Here is a 13,266-nt window from a genome sequence, read left to right on the forward strand (position 1 = left end):
TAAAGTTAAATTTTTGGTGGTCTAGTCAAACACACTATAGTATCATTCAACCGCAAATAAAAAGGAGACATTGTTTGCTAAAGGAGGGAGAGTAACAAATGAAAACATGTCAAACATATGTGAACGCAGTGAACTCCTACTTTTTCTTCTAAAGATCCATGTGGGCCTCGTTCTCAGCCGCCTCTTCCTGATGAGCAGCAACATCAAAAACAAGCTTGTTCAACACCACTTTCTTCTCAGACGTTGTCTTGGGGAGATCAGAAAAATCTTTCTCCAAATTAACAATTTGCCCAGGGAGGTTTACGTGGGGGTCATACCCATTATTCACTTTAGTTGAAAACTCTTCCAAACATTGTATGGGGAAACCCAGATCAAGAACGCATTCCCCACGAACGGGCTGCATCTCTCAACAATGCTCCTCTAGGTGGCAGCTAAGATGCTAAAGCCCAAATCCCCTGGGCATGTCCATGAAATAAGAAGGATAAGGGAGGGACTAAAAGGAAGTTAGAGGTTATATTAGCGAGAATGGAAACAACTGTAAATAAGAGGGTCCCAAGAACATGTGGTATGATGTTATGGAAAAAGGGGAAGAAAAGCCAATAAAAGGATGAAGGTAGTACAATAGAAATGAGGACTCTCTCTCTTACCATTCTAGGAAAAAGGTGTAGTCATTGCTGTAACTTGGACGTATATGCTTAGTATCAAATTACCCTTTCAACAGTACCCATTTGTGCTTCATAATAAGGCACCCCTTGTTAATTCACGATGGTGGCGAAGGACAACACCCCCTTTCTCGCATTTGTCCAAGCGCTTGTGTCCCATCTCTAGTTGATTGAAAATTTATGACTTGGAAGTCACACACTCACGGGCCGGACTGACTGAAAATTATGTTAAGCGGTTGAGCCTCATTCCGTCTAGGAATGGACCAAACTAAAAGGTCCAAATGTGGACCAGCTCTCTCCACCACTTGGATTTATCGGGGATGGGGTCTAAAGGCTTGGGTGGGACCTTTAAAAGAGTTTGAATGGATGGATTTCTGTTAGATCATTGCTCGGTCGAACTCGCATGCGTTGCTATCTCAAGCATGTTTGTCAATGTTAGTGATCAAAACTATAAGTCTTGATTTCTAGTCTACTATAGCTAAGGTATCAGACTAGGATAGAAAGTGTAGTTGAGCTCAAGAACTCCATGGTAATCATCATCCAAGACGAAGGACTACTCAAGGAAACGGTGGATCTTCATCGACTAAAAGGTATGTGAAGACTTGAACTTATCTATCACTCAAAAGTCTATTTATCTCCTATCTTGATACAAAAGTCGTTTTGCTATATAGACTTAGATTATACACATTTGTTATTTCGAGCCGAGTTAATCTCGCCTATCTATTTCTCGAAATATGTGTTAGTAAGCTTTCGCTTTAGCCAAGTTCATCTTTACCTAGTGACGAAAGTCATGACAAGTTTCAATCACTTTGAAAATTGCTTACTTTGACGAAAAATAGTTTGTGAATAACAACTAGAGAATATCAACGTCCTCTAAGAATGTTTCAATGATTGAAATGAGAGTTTAGATTATATAACCATTGGAGGATAAAAGCATTGTTTTGGAAACACATATATAAGTCCTTATTCCTTGAACCGAAGTTTGCGAACTTTGTTGATCAAGAGAACAGGAGTAGTGGCGTGAGCCTAGTCCGCGAACTGGCGGAAGTTCTCGACCCGAGAATTTCTGCTGGAGTTTGTAAACCCTATCCGGGAACTTAAGTCCGCGAACTTGAGTAGGTTATATCTAAAAACGATGTTTGTGAACTTATTCTTATATAAACTAAGGAATGCAAATTGCAAACCGTGGCTATATAGTTCATGAACCGATTCAAGTGAATCAAATCGTTTTTGCTTCGATTGTGTCTTGTGTAGTTACATAAGATTTCCTTGCAATTGAACAACTCTCTAACTAGTTCATTTGAGTCACTTGAACTAGTTATGGTGAAGAAGAATATGGTTGATATGAAATTGATCATATGGGTAACCATTTGGTTAACTATTGTTGAACCAACAAAAGTACAAGTTTGGGTACGGTTACAGAAGGCTAGAAACGTGCATTTTATTTGTGTGTAACAAGCTAGTTTTCGATCTAACGGTTGAAAGATATTAGCTTGAATCTAATCAGGTTTTCATCTAACAGTGAATATTGAATGCTTTGTTACCAAGCTAACATTGATTGCAAACCCTGATTTGAAAGACTATATAAGGGAGAACTCTAGCAACTGGGAAACCTAATCCCCACACCTTTTGTGTGATACTAGTTGTGCTAAGCTAGAGTCGATTCTCCTTTAACCTTTGGTTTCTTCTTCTAAACCAGGTTAACGACTTCATTGGGATTGTGAAGCCAGACTAATACTACTTTCTTGTAGTTGTGTGATCTGATCTTGATGTTTCTATCGTACGATTACAATTATAATAATTGGCTTGAGATTGATATCTCTGATAGGCAAGATATAAAAGAAATCACAAACACTTCGTCTCATCGTTGGTGATTCCGCAATATCTTTTTTCGATGCGTCGATTAAGATTATTGTGAGGTGATTGATAATACTAGGCTGTTCTTCAGGAATATAAGTCCGGATTATCGATTGGTTCATGTTCACCTTGATTTATCAAAATACGGAACAAAACTCGTAGGTATATTCATGGGAGACAGATTTATCGATCACCGCAGACTTTTCTGTGTGATAAAGATTTGTTTATTAAAGTCTTCGACTTTGGGTCGTAACAACTCTTAATGGGTAGGATCAGCTAAGAGAATCAAATACGTAGCATCCTGCTGGGATCAGAGACGTAGGAGCATAACTGTACCTTGGATCAGTGTAAGATTGGTTGGGGTTCAACTACAGTCCAGACCGAAGTTAATTTGGAGTACGCTAGTGTCTGTAGCGGCTGAATACAATATGTGTTCAATATGGACTAGGTCTCGGGGTTTTTCTGCATTTGCGGTTTCCTCGTTAACAAAATTCTGGTGTCTGTATTATTTGTTTTCCGCATTATATTTGTTTATATAATTGAAATATCACAGGTTGTGCGTTGTTCAATCAATTAGAGTATCCGACCTTTTGGTTGTTGATTTAAATTGATTGACACTTGGATATTGGTCTTTGGTACCATCCAAGTTATCTCTCTTGATAAAGACTCGCAGATTTCTATTTGCTTGAGTATATATCAAACCGAGAGATTGAGATATAAACTCTTTGATATACTTTTTATCTAGATTGAATATGACTGTCTAGTTGATTCTCTAGAAAGTATATTAGATTTTGTCCATACATATTGCTAAGTATTGGGTGTGGTTGTTGTACCCCCGCTTTTTCAATTGGTATCAGATCAAGCAAACATGTTTAAGACCTTATAAGTCTGTGTTTGTGGCAATCTGAGTCTGTGGACATAATCTCTTCTACACATACCAAGATGTCTTCTAAAGCTTTTAACTATGCCAAATGTCTTGGAAATACCTCAAAGGATCACTCCTTAGAAGATTCTTCCGAATCCCGAGGTAGGAAGATTGTCCTTTCTTGTGTTGACATCTCTCTCTCCGATGAGACATTGGGCACTATGGAAAAAGCTGAAAAGGAGCTCACCAGAATTTCAAATAACTCGACTGAGATTGTTGACTTTGAGGATCACGATCAGCTTATTGATGAATTTGAAAAGTCTCTTGATCGAGAGCGTGACCTCTATCACATTATTGAGTCCTTCTGTAAGAACATTACAGAACTCCTCCAAGAAACTACTCTATAGTGTGAAAAGATTAGTGTTCTTGAGGATATTGTTGAAGAAGACTCAAATAGAGAAAAATATTTGATCGAGACACATTCATCAGACCTTAACAGACTTCGTGTCGAAAAAGAGAAACTGAGCGCATCTCTTACTCTAGCCCATGATCAGTGTAGATCCTTGGAAAAGGAAAACTCTGTCTTAAGGAGAAATTCTTCTGTCCAAACTAATTCTCATGGATTGCAGTATATGAAGGATCTTCCAGAAGAAGGTTATGTCAAGAAAGGTTTACATAACTTGCAATCTTCTCATATGGCTATGAAGATAAAACAGGTGTCGTTTATTGCTTCTCCTCCAAGAACCTGTACATTATGTGGGAAAAAGAATCACTATGCTATCCATTATTTTGCCAGGAGGAAACAAATTTCTAAACTTCATAATTTTCTTCTTTCTACTGTCAATAGAACAAATAGTCGGTCGACTACTGCAGTGAATTGCATGCCCACAGAAAACCAGAAACCTTATAAATATGATCTCTCTCCTAGAAGTCATCACAGGGTTCAAATGCATTCTAGTGGTATAAATTCTTTTGTTGCTGATAAAAGCATTCCCTGTGTTTATAAGACTGTTTCTGGTAAATCTAAGTTTATAAAATGGATCCCTGTCTATCCTTATCCTCTTGAACCAGTTGCAAGAGGTCCTAGATTTAGTCCTCAGAGAAATCCTTCTGACGGATATGTTAATCAAGTCGTGTCCTTCTCTTCTGGGACGAATTTCTACCTAAGAAAGGCGAAGAACACAAAGATCAAACTGTCAGATGATATGTACAAATCCTCTCTCAATAATCGTAGTGAGACTATTTCTCACTCTACTACCTGATTTCAGGTATATTTTCTTTGTACCTAACTTGAGAGGTGCAAGGACAATAATTGAGAATTACTCAAGTATGTTGTATATTTTTCTGTTTAAGTTTTTTTTTTGTGTACTGACGGTCCACAAACGTTCGCGTCCTCCTCTTGTGAGTTCATATAGTTTCCATAAATAAGAGTTTCCTTATCCTGTTTACATACATATATATATATATTACTCTATATTGCGTTTTTCCATCCATAACAAAAAATTATATGGAGAACTCTGCAAAATCTCAAAAAATTGTGCATCTTGATATGGAGGAAGACGTTCAAGGAAGTGAGTCTGTTCAGGAGTTGTTTCTAAAGAAGATGCTTGAAAGAAAGGATCACAACTCCTGGATTGATGATTCTGTCAAGGATTTAATTCGTTTTCAGAACGATTCAAAGGTCGAATTTGCAAACCTTCAACTGCAAATAAACCAACTCTTAGATGGTCAGGACAAAATCCTTGCTAATCAGAATATTCTAATATGGAATCAAAAGAAGCTCATCATGGATTGTGTCAAGGCTAGACAGCTTTCTCGGGTTGTAGATCGAAAAGTTTGTGTTCTAACTCACGAACACGGTGTATATGCGGTCAAGAGAGTAAAGGAAATTAGTGACACCTTCTTTGATGGATTCATTGACAGATATGAGGTTCTCAACGAACTTTGATTTTCTCCTTGTTTTGCCTAGTAAATCTTCTATTTTCTTGTTTTTGTTAGAAGAATTACTAGAGTTTGGAATAGCCATTATTGTGTTTACACATAGCTATGTCCAAAGTTTTCATCTTCATGTTTTTGGATTTATTGGTTTAAATTCTAAATTTGTTTGGAAGATGATTTTTGCAGTATTAATCTTTGTAGTTTTATATATTGCAAAACTGTTATGGGATATGTGTGTTTGCATCCGTGAACTATGATTGTCCCATACCTTGTCAAAAGTAAAGTCTTTCGTATGTCGATATGCATGTATTGATAGAAGAATGAATAGACTTTTGACAAATACAAAAGTTAAGCCTATTATGTCAATTATTGATGGAAGATAGGTTAAAATCTTTTGTTTGCAAGGATTATGTCTATTGAATGTCGTTATGCGAATAGTGATGGAAAACAGAATGATCCTTGTGTATTCCGCAATATTGATCTTCCCTGATCCATATTTTATGTATTACTGTGAGGCTCCATAAAGTGTCTAACGTTGAGCACTAAACGTCCTAGTTGATTATTTTTATGATTATCTTTGTTGTTGTTCCGCGAGATACTTTATGTCGAGCATTTTCAACTAAGTTAATCATCTTGTTTGGTTAGTTAGTTGAGGCTCTGTAAGTTTTCTTATGTCGAGCATGACCAATTAAATTGATTACTTTTCTGATTAGTTTGATTGTGTATTTCGATTAGATTAATTATGGGTTCTCTTGTGATTAATCTAATTGAGTTTTCTTTAGTCTTCATAAGTTCACTTATGTTGAGTGTTACCGATTAAATTAATCATGGGTTCTCTTGTGGTTAATTTAATTGAGTATTTTGAATTCAAATTCGTACTTGTATGTGATTTGTTGTCCAAAGAAATCCTTCTTTTCTTTCGAAATTAAGGTCGCTCTTGTTGTTCTTTCGGGAATGACATATTATGGGGGAGAGTTCTTAATTGAACTTGTGCTTAATTGTCAAATATTTGTGGGGAGTGCGGATGTGGAATATTAGAGGGGTTGTCTTGAATGCATTTAGCTTCGGCTTTATGATTGCATCTAAATAAGATGATATGTGTTTCTTTCTTTTGGTCATGAAATGTCTCTTTCGGAAATTTCATTAGGATCCCGTTCTTATACCTTTGCCAATTTTATTGACAAAAAGGGGGAGAATTAATATGTAGTTCACACTACAAATACATATGGTTTTCGGATCATTATGTAAGGGGGAGAGGTTTCCATGTGAGATGGAGTATTGACTAAGGGGGAGTGATACATATCACCATAGTATTGTTGTTGAAGTTGTGATATAATTGAACTTTGACCTGTGTAATGATACTATGACACTGTATAACAATGATTGAGAACTCTTGTTTTCTCGTTGTTATGGCTATGTATTTTCAACAACGATGATGTTGAACTTACAACCTTTGGGATCATTGGAGTACTTGGAAGTGACGAAGATTTCGAGTAATGTTGAAGATTAGACATGTGGAATAGGAGCTACAAAAGTTAATTTATTTATTTTTTGTATTCTATATGTATTGATAGTTTTGACACTAAAATTGAAAAAAGGGGGAGATTGTTAGAGCATTGCTCGGTCAAAATCGCATGCGTTTCTATCTCAAGCATGTTTGTCAATGTTAGTGATCAAAACTATAAGTCTTTATTTCTAGTCTACTATATCTAAGGTCTCGGACTAGGATAAAAAGTGTAATTGAGCTCAAGAACTCCATGGCAATCATCATACAAGACGAAGGACTACTCAAGGAACCGGTGGATCTTCATCGACTAAAAGGTATGTGGAGACTTGAACTTATCTATCACTCAAAAGTCTATTTATCTCCTATCTTGAGACAAAATTCGTTTTGCTATATAGACTTAGATTATACACATTTGTTATTTCGAGCCGAGTTTATCTCGCCTATCTATTTCTCGAAATATGTGTTGGTAAGCTTTCGCTTTAGCCAAGTTCATCTTTACCTAGTGACATAAGTCATGACAAGTTTCAATCACTTTGAAAATTGCTTACTTTGACGAAAAATAGTTTGTGAATAACAACTATAGCATATCAACGTCCTCTAAGAATGTTTCAATGATTGAAATGAGAGTTTAGATTATATAACCATTGGAGGATATAAGCATTATTTTGGAAACACATATATGTATAAGTCCTTATTCCTTGAACCGAAGTTTGCGAACTTTGTTGATCAAGAGAACCGGAATAGTGGCGAGCCTAGTTCGCGAACTGGCGGAAGTTCTCGACCCGAGAATTTCTGCTGGAGTTTGTGAACTCCATCCGCGAACCCAGTCCGCGAACTTGAGTAGGTTATATCTACTAAGGAATGCAAATTGCAAACCGTGGCTATATAGTTCATGAACCGATTCAAGTGAATCAAATCGTTTTTGCTTCGATTCTGTCTTGTGTAGTTACATAAGATTTCCATGCAATTGAACAACCTCTAACTAGTTCATTTGAGTCACTTGAACTAGTTATGGTGAAGAAGAATATGGTTGATATGAAAGTGATCATATGGCTAACCATTTGGTTAACTATTGTTGAACCAACAAATGTACAAGCTTGGGTACGGTTACACAAGCCTGGAAACGTGCATTTTATTTTTGTGTAACAAGCTAGTTTTCGATCTAACTGTTGAAAGATATTAGCTTGAATCTAATCAGGTTTTCATCTAACGGTGAATATTGAAATACTTTTTTACCAAGCTAACATTGGTTGCAAACCCTGATTTGAAAGACTATATAAGGGAGAACTCTAGCAACTGCGAAACCTAATCACCACACCTTTTGTGTGATACTAGTTGTGCTAAGCTAGAGTTGATTCTCCTTTAACCTTTGGTTCTTCTTCTAAACCAGGTTAACGACTTAAAGACTTCATTGGGATTGTGAAGCCAGACCGATACTACTTTCTTGCAGTTGTGTGATCTGATCTTGTTGTTTTTATCGTACGAGTACAATTATAATAATTGGCTTGAGATTGATATCTCTGATAGGCAAGATATAAAAGAAATCACAAACACTTCGTCTCATCGTTTGTGATTCCGTAATATCTTTTTTCGTTGCGCCGATTAAGATTATTGTGAGGTGATTGATAATACTAGGCTATTCTTCAGGAATATAAGTCCGGGTTATCGATTGGTTCATGTTCACCTTGATTTATCAAAAGACGGAACAAAACTCGTAGGTATATTCGTGGGAGACGGATTTATCTATTACCATAGACTTTTCTGTGTGATACAGATTTGTTTATTAAAGTCTTCGACTTTGGGTCGTAACAACTCTTAGTTGTGGGTGGGATCAGCTAAGAGAATCAAGTACGTAGAATAATGCTGGGATCAGAGACGTAGGAGCATAACTGTACCTTGGATCAGTGTGAGATTGGTTGAGGTTCAACTACAGTCCAGACCGAAGTTAATTTGGAGTAGGCTAGTGTCTGTAGCGGCTTAATACAGTGTGTGTTCAATATGGACTAGGTCCCGGGGTTTTTCTGCATTTGCGGTTTTCTCGTTAACAAAATTCTGGTGTCTGTATTATTTTTTTTCCGCATTATATTTGTTTATATAATTGAAATATCACAGGTTGTGCGTTGTTCAATCAATTAGAGTATTCGACCTTTTGGTTGTTGATTTAAATTGATTGACACTTGGATATTGGTCTTTGGTACCATCCAAGTTATCTCTCTTGATAAAGACTGGCAGATTTCTATTTTCTCGAGTATATATCAAATCGAGAGATTGAGATATAAACTCTTTGATATACTTTTTATCTAGATTGAGTCTGACTGTCTAATTGATTCTTTAGAAAGTATATTAGAGTTTGTCCATACAGATTGCTAAGCGAAATATTGGGTGTGGTTGTTGTACCCCGCTTTTCAATTTCATTGGTCCACATTTGTGACATAAAAATTGGTCCACATTTAGTCTTTCCGGTTGAGCCATATCCCTCAGAATGGCTGCTGACTTTGTTGTTACGGGGCCATGCTTTCTCTATTCTACGAGTGCTTACAACGTTGGATTAATTTTTGAAAAAGTTAACATATTAAAGGACACCAGCCAAAGTATACAGTTCAGATAATCTTCCTCAAACATTTTTCATAAAAAATAGTAGAATCTTTTCTGAAATTTCTACAAGCAAAACTAAAAGAAAAAAGCTCTTCTTCCAAGTTCCAACATGCACCCTTTTCTTGAACACTCCACTTACTGGAGAGAGATGGTAGAAGAAGGAAGAGAAGGAGATTGAGAGTGTGGTGATTGCGGAAATAGGAATTATGCATTTAGGTCTTTCTGTAATCGTTGTAAACAACCTAGATTTCTTGTTGATACCAAAACTCATGTTGATTCTAAATGGTTACCTCGTATTGGAGATTGAATATCTAGTACGATCAAGTCATCAATACGATATATATATATATATATCTTTCTTTATAATAAAAGATCCCAAAACACCACATGTCATTTCCACATTTAAACTTGAATCTGGTGAAGCCACCTCAGCATTAATTTTCCATGTCAACAAAGTCTAATTGACCATCACTCTAACAGGCACTACTTAATATGGCGCCCATTTGGAAACTTCAAGCGTCACCTCAAAAGATAAATTCCTTTCAGGATGCAACAATAAAATTGTCTTATTTCAGTTACATTGCTGGACGAGCATCAATTCACGGTAAGAGATTATTCCTCATGTTAACAAATTACCCAAATTACTGATTTTGATGTGGTGCATCCAGATCATGTTCTCTCCAAATCTAAGAAGCCACGTGGATCAATTGATTAGGGGACATGTACAAAATGTCACATGTTCCATAAATATATGAGAACATGTCTTTCAAGTTTCCCTGCACTTTAGTTCTACATTAAAAGTTATACTCCCTCCGTCCCACCATTAAATGACCTATTTGGTTTTTAATTTTGTCCCATCATTAAATGACCTATATCACTAAATAAGAAGATATTTCTAAAATTACCCTTTTAATTGATTATAAGAAATATGCATAATTTGATGGGCATGTTTATATTCGTTACGTAGGTGTTTTAAAATGCTTTTCAATGGTATAAAGTTTGCGAACATCCGTGGTGTAGTTTGAGAGATAAATCATTTCAAAATTTCATTAATTATTATCCATAAGGATATAATTGTAAAAAAATGCTTAAAAATCTCTTTTTCCTTGGTTGCCTTAAAATTTGTGCAAACTTCAACTAGGTCACTTAATAGTGGGACGGAGGAAGTATATGAGAGGATATTCCTCCGATACACGCCTTTAGACTTTAACGACATGACTTTTCAGTTGTACAAATAACGTAAGTCGAGTACTGACCCAAATTAATATGGTTGTCGAACCCATTTTCATATTATGAGAGGAGAGTCGGTAGACAATGCATTGCTCTACCAAGTAAAGATTCTTCGATATCTTATACACACAGATAATAAAGAACCAGAAGCAATACTTCAAATGACTTTATACAGACTACAGAACGCCCATGAGGTTGTGGAGATGATTTTCAGATGCACTCAGAATGTTTCAAGGAATTATCGTACTGAAGAGAATTGGTTACACAATATATACAAAACTGGGAATCTAATTAAGGTACTTTCTGAGGTGTTTCATTAGTTTTTTGGTGAAACCTTATCATCGCCTCTTTATATCTTATATGCTCTCTTCGTTATCAAACTTGCTTCCCTTACCAATTAAAACTTTGCATTTATGTGAGTGATGGCATCGCTATTTAAACTTATCTTCCCTAGGTAGAGATTCTGTATTCTCGCCGAAAAGAGGAATCGTCGATAATCCAATAACAACTGATCCAATTTCACTTATTGTTATTTTTATATCTTGATGGGAAAAAAAGGGTTATAGACATCACAATTACACATGTAGGGATGCCAACTGATCGACACAATTGAGTATCCAAATGTGAACATTGTTTAAATAACAAAATTAAATATGCCAAGGAAATGAAATAAGAACTACGGATGCCTGACTGGACGAACAAGGGATAGCCTTACTGTTAGCTAGCATGGATATTACACGCAATTCATGCAATTTCTTGGAGAGGTTAGTGAACCACAGTCCTCTACAATTAACCCTTTTCTAGGACACTAGCAACAAAGTTTGCCTCTCTATAACGACGAGTAAATATTGACGAGTAACATTGAGAGAATATGCCTTCACTTTACTTCAGTTTGCCTCTCATCCAAGTCCATCATCCACTAAGTTGTATATCAAAATGAGATCCATACGGTCATACCAGTGCTTATGGAGCGGGTCGAAGCTTATATATATATATAGTAGGAATTACCTATAGGTACTAGTTTAGTCACTTTAGTGCTACTAATTAGTGGCAGGTCCACCCACTAAAGTCCAGTAAGCATAGGTCCATAATTAAAAGAAAACATGAAACTGGACCTAATTTTTTAAGCTTAGGTTCTGTACACGTGCGGGACACATGAGACGTATTATCATGATTCCCAAAACACCCTGCACTATATAAAAACGGATAGAGACGTTTGTTTCTTTTTCATTCTCTCAATTTATGTTTTCAGAGAAGAGCTCTGCAAGTGAAGATTATTTGAGGTCCTTGTTCGATTCGTGAGTTCGGTTCATGAGTTCGAGCTCTGCAAGTGTAATCGGTAGGTGGATTTTTTGTTCTTACGATATTCATGCTTGATTTTTTAAATTTTTTTACTTCGATTTTGATAAAAAATACTTCAGATCTGGAGAGATAATCATGTTTTATGTTCATTTCATTAGTAAATCTGATATTTTAATTTCATTTTGTTGGTCTTTGATTTGTTTTTAGTTTGATTTTGTATATTAATCATCGGTACGTATATGATGTACTGGTGGTTTTTGATGAAAATAGTTCAGATCTAGTTATAAAATCATGTTTTATGTTCATTTCGTTAGTAGATCTGATATTTTAGTTTCATTTTGTTGGCTTTTGGTTTGGTTTCAATTTGCTTTTGTGTATTAACCATCAGTACGTATATGACGTACTGTTAACCTGTGTTTACCATGCATCTATAGGTTTGGTTTCAGTTTTTTACAGTATTTTTTTGGTATGATTTGACAGTACATATATGGCGTACTCTTCTGATTTTGTTTTATTCGAAGTTTTTCCAGTTTTTTTTTGTTCGATCCATGAGTATATATGTATAATACTGAAGTTTTGTCACCTTTTTCAGTCTTATCCGTCAGTACATATACGAAATACTGTAATATTTGTTTCGATCCTCTTATTTTTCATAGACCTATTACCTATTCTTGTCATGCAGTTGATTTGTTGTTCATGAATCTTTAGTACATATGTCGCATACTGATAGGAAATGCTATTTGGATGTGATTTGTCTCATTTTTTAGTCTTATCCGTCAGTACATATACGAAATACTATAATATCTGTTTCGATCCTCTTATTTTTCATAGTTCTGTCACCTATTCTTGTCATGCAATTGAGTTTGACCACTTCTTTGACATGAAGTTCAGTTTTTAGTTCATGAATCCGCAGTACGTATATGTCAAACTGATATAAACTTCTTCTAATTCTGTTTTATTCACAATTTTGCTACTTCTTTTGGTTTGATCCATGAGTACGTATGTGAGATACTAAAATATGTGTTTTGATTCGGTTATATTCATGGATTCATCACTTCTTGACATGCAATTGAGTTTTTAGTTTATGAATCTGCAGTACGTATATGACGTACTGATAGAAACTTCTTTCGATTCTGTTTTGTTTATAGTTTTGCCACTTTTTTTTTGTTTGACCCATGCGTACGTATGTGAAATACTGAAATAGATGGTAGCTTTGTTGATGTGTTTTAATATTGTTATATTCTGATCACATTTACAGGTTCCATATGTCCAACGGATACACACTCTATATGTAAGCAGTGCGGCAGATA

Source organism: Papaver somniferum, chromosome 1, assembly GCF_003573695.1.
Source record: "Papaver somniferum cultivar HN1 chromosome 1, ASM357369v1, whole genome shotgun sequence".
NCBI lineage: Eukaryota > Viridiplantae > Streptophyta > Magnoliopsida > Ranunculales > Papaveraceae > Papaver > Papaver somniferum.